Below are 6,426 nucleotides of genomic sequence, written 5' to 3'. Positions count from 1 at the left end.
AAAGACTTAATCGCTCTGATCCACGATATTTCTCCCAGAACCAGAAGTGGACATGGTAATGGCTTCTTTAGGGTGGCTGGAAGTCTTCAGGTGCTAATCCGAGGTTTATACAAGGTTCTTGTTAGTTGGCAGTTATCATTTTGGGAATTAGATGGTGGCTCGTTATAAGGCCTGGGAAGGAACCTGTTTGGCACGTGATTTGTTGAGTGGTTAAAAAGCATGACTCAAATGGTAGCAAGCACAAGGCCCTGAGTTTAATTCTCAGTATACCCCCCACACTGGAAAAAAGAAAAAAAAAAAAAACGTGAGGCAAACCTACTGCCATTGCTGTGTGACCTAGGAAAATCATTTCTCAGCTTTTCTACATTGGTACAAGTCATATTCACCTCATGGGGTCTTATGGACCTCAATAAGAATGGGTATCAAGGGTTGGAGGCATGGCTCAACTGGTAGAGTGCCTGCCTAGCAAGCAGGAAGCTCTGACTTCAAACACTACCACCATGCCAATATATATATAAATCTAAAAAAACTTTTAGAATAGTTGTAATATATATAAAATGCCAAATCTTAAGTTATAGCTCAATGAAATTTTCATAAAGTACTGTATTAATGAAACACAATGCACACACACACGGTATTGTTCAAAGTTCAGCAACTTTTTTTGTACTTTCTCCCAATCATCACCCTCCAAAGGTAATCACTTTTGATTATGACTTCTCTTCACTGCTGTATAACATTTCTCTCTCTCTCTGTCTCCCTCCCTTCACCCCTCTGTTGCTGGGAATTGAACACAGATCCTCATGAATGCTAGGCATCAAATTTAGATGTAACCCTCAGTCTCTCTCTAGACATAAAAGCTTCATGCTTGCTAGACAGGCACTCTACCACTTGAGCCACACCCCCAGTAATTTATTTTTTATATGTTTGGAATAATTCACCCATCAATCATCTAGACCTAGTTTTCCTTGTGAGAAAACTTTAAGTTACAAATTCACTTTTGTTTTTTATAAAAATAAAACTATTCAGCTGTTCCATGTTATTTCTGGTAAGTTGTAGTTTTTAAGGAATTTATCTCAAATTTTAAATTACTGTATTTGCATAAAGTTGCTCATAACATTCTCTCTTCTTTTTTTTGAAATAGAGTCTCACTCTGTAGCCCACGCTGGCCTCAAATTCTTGATCTTCTTGCCTCAGTCTCTGTAGTGCTGGGATTATAGGTATGTACCATCATGCCCAGTCATAATATTCTCTTATTTTTTAAAATATCTGTAAGATCTGTGGTGACAGGTATTAGTAATTTGTGCCATTCTCGTTTTACGTGTTCATAAGTTTTATTATAATACACCTAAGTGGGGTTTACCTTGAGCTTATTATGCTTGGGTTTCCTAAAGCTTGAGTCTAAGTTGGTGTCTTTCATCAATTTTGTAAAATTTTTGGTCACTATGTCTTCCATATTGATTGGCTCTAATTCTCACTTTTCTTTGTTGTTGTTTTGCAGTACTGGGGTTCGAAGTCAGGGTTTTGCTCTTGCTAGGCAGGTGGTCTGCAGCTTGAGCCATGCCTCTAGCCCTTTTTGCTGTAGTTTTTGGGTTTTTTTTGGCAGTACTGGGGCTTGAACTCACAGCCTTTACCTTGAGCTACTCCATCAGCCCTATTTTTGTGAAGGGTTTTTCAAGATAGGATCTCGAGAACTATTTGCCCAGGGTTGGCTTTGAACCTTGATCCTCCTGATCTCTGCCTCTGAGTAGCTAGGATTATAGGCGTGAGCCACTGGTGCCAAGCATGCTCTGGTTGTTTTGAAGATAAGGTCTCTGGGCTGCCCTGGACCACAGTCCCCCTATTTTGAGTCTCCTGTTCTCTCTGGGCTGACAGGCATGAACCACTGTGCCTAGCTTTGTTGAGATGGGGTCTCACTGACTTTTTGCTTGGAATGGTCTGGAACTGAAATCTTCCTGATCTCAGCCTCCCAAGTAGCTAAGGATTAAAGTGTGAAGCATAGCTCCAGCACCAGGCTTGCTAATTCTCTTTTCCTGTTTTTCTAAGACTACAGTATGTGGTTGTTAGAACTTTTCCTTGTGTTCTGTATGTCTCACACCTTTTATGCATTTTCCATTCTTTTTGTGATTTCGCATAGATATTTTTACTACTCTGTTCTCTACTGTGTCTAATCTGCTTTCAAACCCATCTACTAAATTTTATTTCAGTTCATTTACTTTTTTGATAGTAATTTAAAGTCTAGGAGTGATAATCCAATACCTGTGAGTACATATGTCTGTTGGCTTTGGTCACTTTGGTCTTGTTTCCTAGCAAGCTGATGATTTTTAAAATTAAATTATGAATATTGTATATAACATTGTGTTCTCTGGATTGTGTTATCTTCCTTTACAAAGGATTCTGTTTTCTTCTGTTGTGCAAGTTTAGGAGGGAAAGAATGTCTTTTTCTTTTTTCTTAATTTTATTATTCATATGTGCATACAAGGCTTGGGTCATTTCTCACCCCCCCCCCGCCCCCACCCCCTCCCTTACCACCCACTCCGCCCCCTCCCTCTCCCCCCCACCCCCTCAATACCCAGCAGAAACTATTTTGCCCTTATCTCTAATTTTGTTGTAGAGAGAGTATAAGCAATAATAGGAAGGAACAAGGGTTTTTGCTGGTTGAGATAAGGATAGCTATACAGGGAGTTGACTCATATTAATTTCCTGTGCGTGTGTGTTACCTTCTAGGTTAATTCTTTTTGATCTAACCTTTTCTCTAGTTCCTGGTCCCCTTTTCCTATTGGCCTCAGTTGCTTTTAAGGTATCTGCTTTAGTTTCTCTGTGTTAAGGGCAACAAATGCTAGCTAATTTTTTAGGTGTCTTACCTATCCTCACCCCTCCCTTGTGTGCTCTCGCTTTTATCATGTGCTCATAGTCCAATCCCATTGTTGTGTTTGCCCTTGATCTAATGTCCATATATGAGGGAGAACATACGATTTTTGGTCTTTTGGGCCAGGCTAACCTCACTCAGAATGATGTTCTCCAATTCCATCCATTTACCAGCGAATGATAACATTTCGTTCTTCTTCATGGCTGCATAAAATTCCATTGTGTATAGATACCACATTTTCTTAATCCATTCGTCAGTGCTGGGGCATCTCGGCTGTTTCCATAACTTGGCTATTGTGAATAGTGCTGCAATAAACATGGGTGTGCAGGTGCCTCTGGAGTAACCTGTGTCACAGTCTTTTGGATATATCCCCAAGAGTGGTATTGCTGGATCAAATGGTAGATCAATGTCTAGCTTTTTAAGTAGCCTCCAAATTTTTTTCCAGAGTGGTTGTACTAGTTTACATTCCCACCAACAGTGTAAGAGGGTTCCTTTTTCCCCGCATCCTCACCAACACCTGTTGTTGGTGGTGTTGCTGATGATGGCTATTCTAACAGGGGTGAGGTGGAATCTTAGCGTGGTTTTAATTTGCATTTCCTTTATTGCTAGAGATGGTGAGCATTTTTTCATGTGCTTTTTGGCCATTTGAATTTCTTCTTTTGAGAAAGTTCTGTTTAGTTCACTTGCCCATTTCTTTATTGGTTCATTAGTTTTGGGAGAATTTAGTTTTTTAAGTTCCCTATATATTCTAGTTATCAGTCCTTTGTCTGATGTGTAGCTGGCAAATATTTTCTTCCACTCTGTGGGTGTTCTCTTCAGTTTAGAGACCATTTCTTTTGATGAACAGAAGCTTTTTAGTTTTTATGAGGTCCCATTTATCTATGCTATCTCTTAGTTGCTGTGCTGCTGGGGTTTCGTTGAGAAAGTTCTTACCTATACCTACTAATTCCTACTAATTTCCTACTCGGAAAGAGTGTCTTGATCCAGTTCAGGCTGCTCTGTTTTCATTTTGACAGACTTCCCAGCTCTCCTCTGAGAATGTGAGGTGTTTCTTGGTTCCTTCCTTCTTAGCAGATCTTAAATTCAATTTCTTTATTTCTCTAATTCTGTGAGACTTCTCTGTCTCTGTCTCTCTCTCTCTCTCCTTTCCTCCCTTCCTCTTTCCCTCCCTCCCTTCCTCTCCCTCTCCTCCTCCTTTGTTTTTTTTTAGATTGACCTAATCAGAACTGAGGATTTCCACTCATCAAATACCATATGGACTAAGGTAGTGAGAGATGGACAGTCTCCCATTCCTTCATCTCTCATTACCTTAGTGCTTCCTGCCTGTAATTCCAGTTATGAAGGAGGTTGAGGCAGAAATCACAGTCAGAGATCTACCTGGGCAAAAGCATGAGACCCTATCTGAAAACCAAACTAAAAGCAAAAGGACTGGCATCAGGCGCCAGTGGCTTATGCCTATAATCCTCGCTAAGGAGACAGAGGTCAGGAGGATTATGGTTTGAAGCCAGCCCAGGTAAATAGTTCACAGACTCTATCTGGAAAAAAAAAAAAACCCATCCCAAAAAAGGGCTGGTGGAGTGGCTAAAGGTGAAGGCCCTGAGTTCAAACACCAGCATCGGAAAAAAAAAAAAAAAAGGACTGGCTCAAGTGATAGAGCAGACCCTGGGTTCAATCCCCAGTACCATTCTTCGATGCTCAAAAAAAAAAGTACTACTGAAAAAAAAAGTCCCATCAGCATGAGATAGGTAACACTACTGATGTGAATTAAATATTCATGCACAAGTGAATATTCTCTTTACCAGAAAGGGAGGGGGTCTCAGAGGGAACAAGAGATACTCTGGAGGACACAGTTGACAGGCCACTCTCAAGAGTTTCTAGGTTTGGCTGAGACATTGAGCTTGGCAGAGATGGAATCTGAGATGTTGTGTATTATCTTAGTACATTTTCCATTATGCTAACAAAATATCTGGGTACTTAATAAAGAAAAGAGGTCAATTTAGCTCACTGCTTTGGAGGCCAATAGTCCAAACTGCATGGTTCTAGTTATGGTGGGGGTTCATCTTAGGGTGGGAATGCCCTTGAGAGGAAGACATCACAAGACAGGAAGCCAAGGGATAAAGAGGGGCCAGTCTTACTTTTTTTGTTTTGCTTTTTTGAGTTAAGGTCTTGCTATGTAGCCCAGGCTAGCATCAAACTCATGATCCTCCTGCCTCAATCTCCCAAGAGCTGGGATTACAGACATGTGCCCCCACTCCCACCCAGGCTCACTGTTTTATACCAACTCACTCTTGCAGGACATGGTACAGGAGAACCTGTTAGTCTCTTTTGCAGTGACCCAGTCATCTTCTGCTGGCTCCCATCTCTTAAAGGTCCCACCACCTCTTAATACAGCCACATTGGGGACCAAGCTTTCAACATGTGAACCCTTAGGGAGCAAATCACACCCAAACTAGAGAAGGCATGGAGGGTTTGACAGAGGGTCAAATAAAAAATAGAGCAAGTCTGAGAGGGAGTGAATTGACAGAGAATAGGAAGATGAGAGAGCAAAGACCTGTGGTTGAGGAAGGAGGTGATTCAGTGAGGACCTGAAGTAGGAGGATAACGACCCTACAAGGACAGCCACCCTCTATGTCCTGGAACCTGCCAATATGCCTGCCATTCAGGAGGATCAAATCCAATCCCTTAAAAGCACAGAACTGTCTCCCATGAGAACAGGAAGAGGAAGGCATAAGAAAGATGGGGTCAAAGAGGAAACAAGGGAGATGGCAAGTGTGAGACTGGATTGCTTACTCTGACATGAGTTCCAGACTGGAGTGAAGGTGTGGGAACATCCAGCTGGCAGCGATGACTCAGAGACTACAGTTCCACAAACCCAAGAATCTGGATTCTGTCAAAAACTCAAACCGAAACCAGCTTCTTCCAAGAGCTTACCCCCTTCCCAAAAAGAGCTCAGTAGGCGTGGTGTGTACATCTGTAATCCCTGCTACTCAGGAGATGGAGAGAAAAGAGAATGGAGGCCTGAGGCCAATCTGAGTAAAAGCTTGAGACCCTGTCAAAAACAAAAGACCTGGGGAGGGGTGTGTCTCAAGTGGTAAACAGAGAGGCTGAGTTCAATCTCCAGTACTGAAAAAAAAAAAGCCAGGCACCAGTGGCTCACACCTGTAATCTTGAGTACTTGAGAGTCTGAGATCAGGAGGATTACTGTTCAAGGCCAGCCTGGGCAAATACTTCTTGAGACCCCATCTCCCAAATAACCAGAGCAAAATGGACTGGAGGTGTGGCTCAAGCAGTAGAACACTTGCTTTGCAAGTGCAAAGCTCTGAGTTCAAACCTTGGTCCACTAAAAAAAAAAAAAGCCAGCTGCCTGACATTTTGCAGCCTTGTAAAATGCAGTGAGCCAGTATATCCATCCTGGATTTATGATCTATAGATCTGTGAAGAAAAACATTTGTGGTGCATTAGTTCACTGAGTTTGTGGTCACTTGTGGTTTATTTTGGTGGTACTAGGAATGGGACCCAGGGCCTCACACCTGCCAGAAAAACAGTCTAACACTTGAGCT

This window comes from Castor canadensis, chromosome 16 (assembly GCF_047511655.1).
Source record: "Castor canadensis chromosome 16, mCasCan1.hap1v2, whole genome shotgun sequence".
In the NCBI taxonomy this organism is placed as follows: domain Eukaryota; kingdom Metazoa; phylum Chordata; class Mammalia; order Rodentia; family Castoridae; genus Castor; species Castor canadensis.
The sequence above is the reverse complement of the archived record's forward strand: the minus strand, read 5'-3'. Positions refer to the sequence as shown.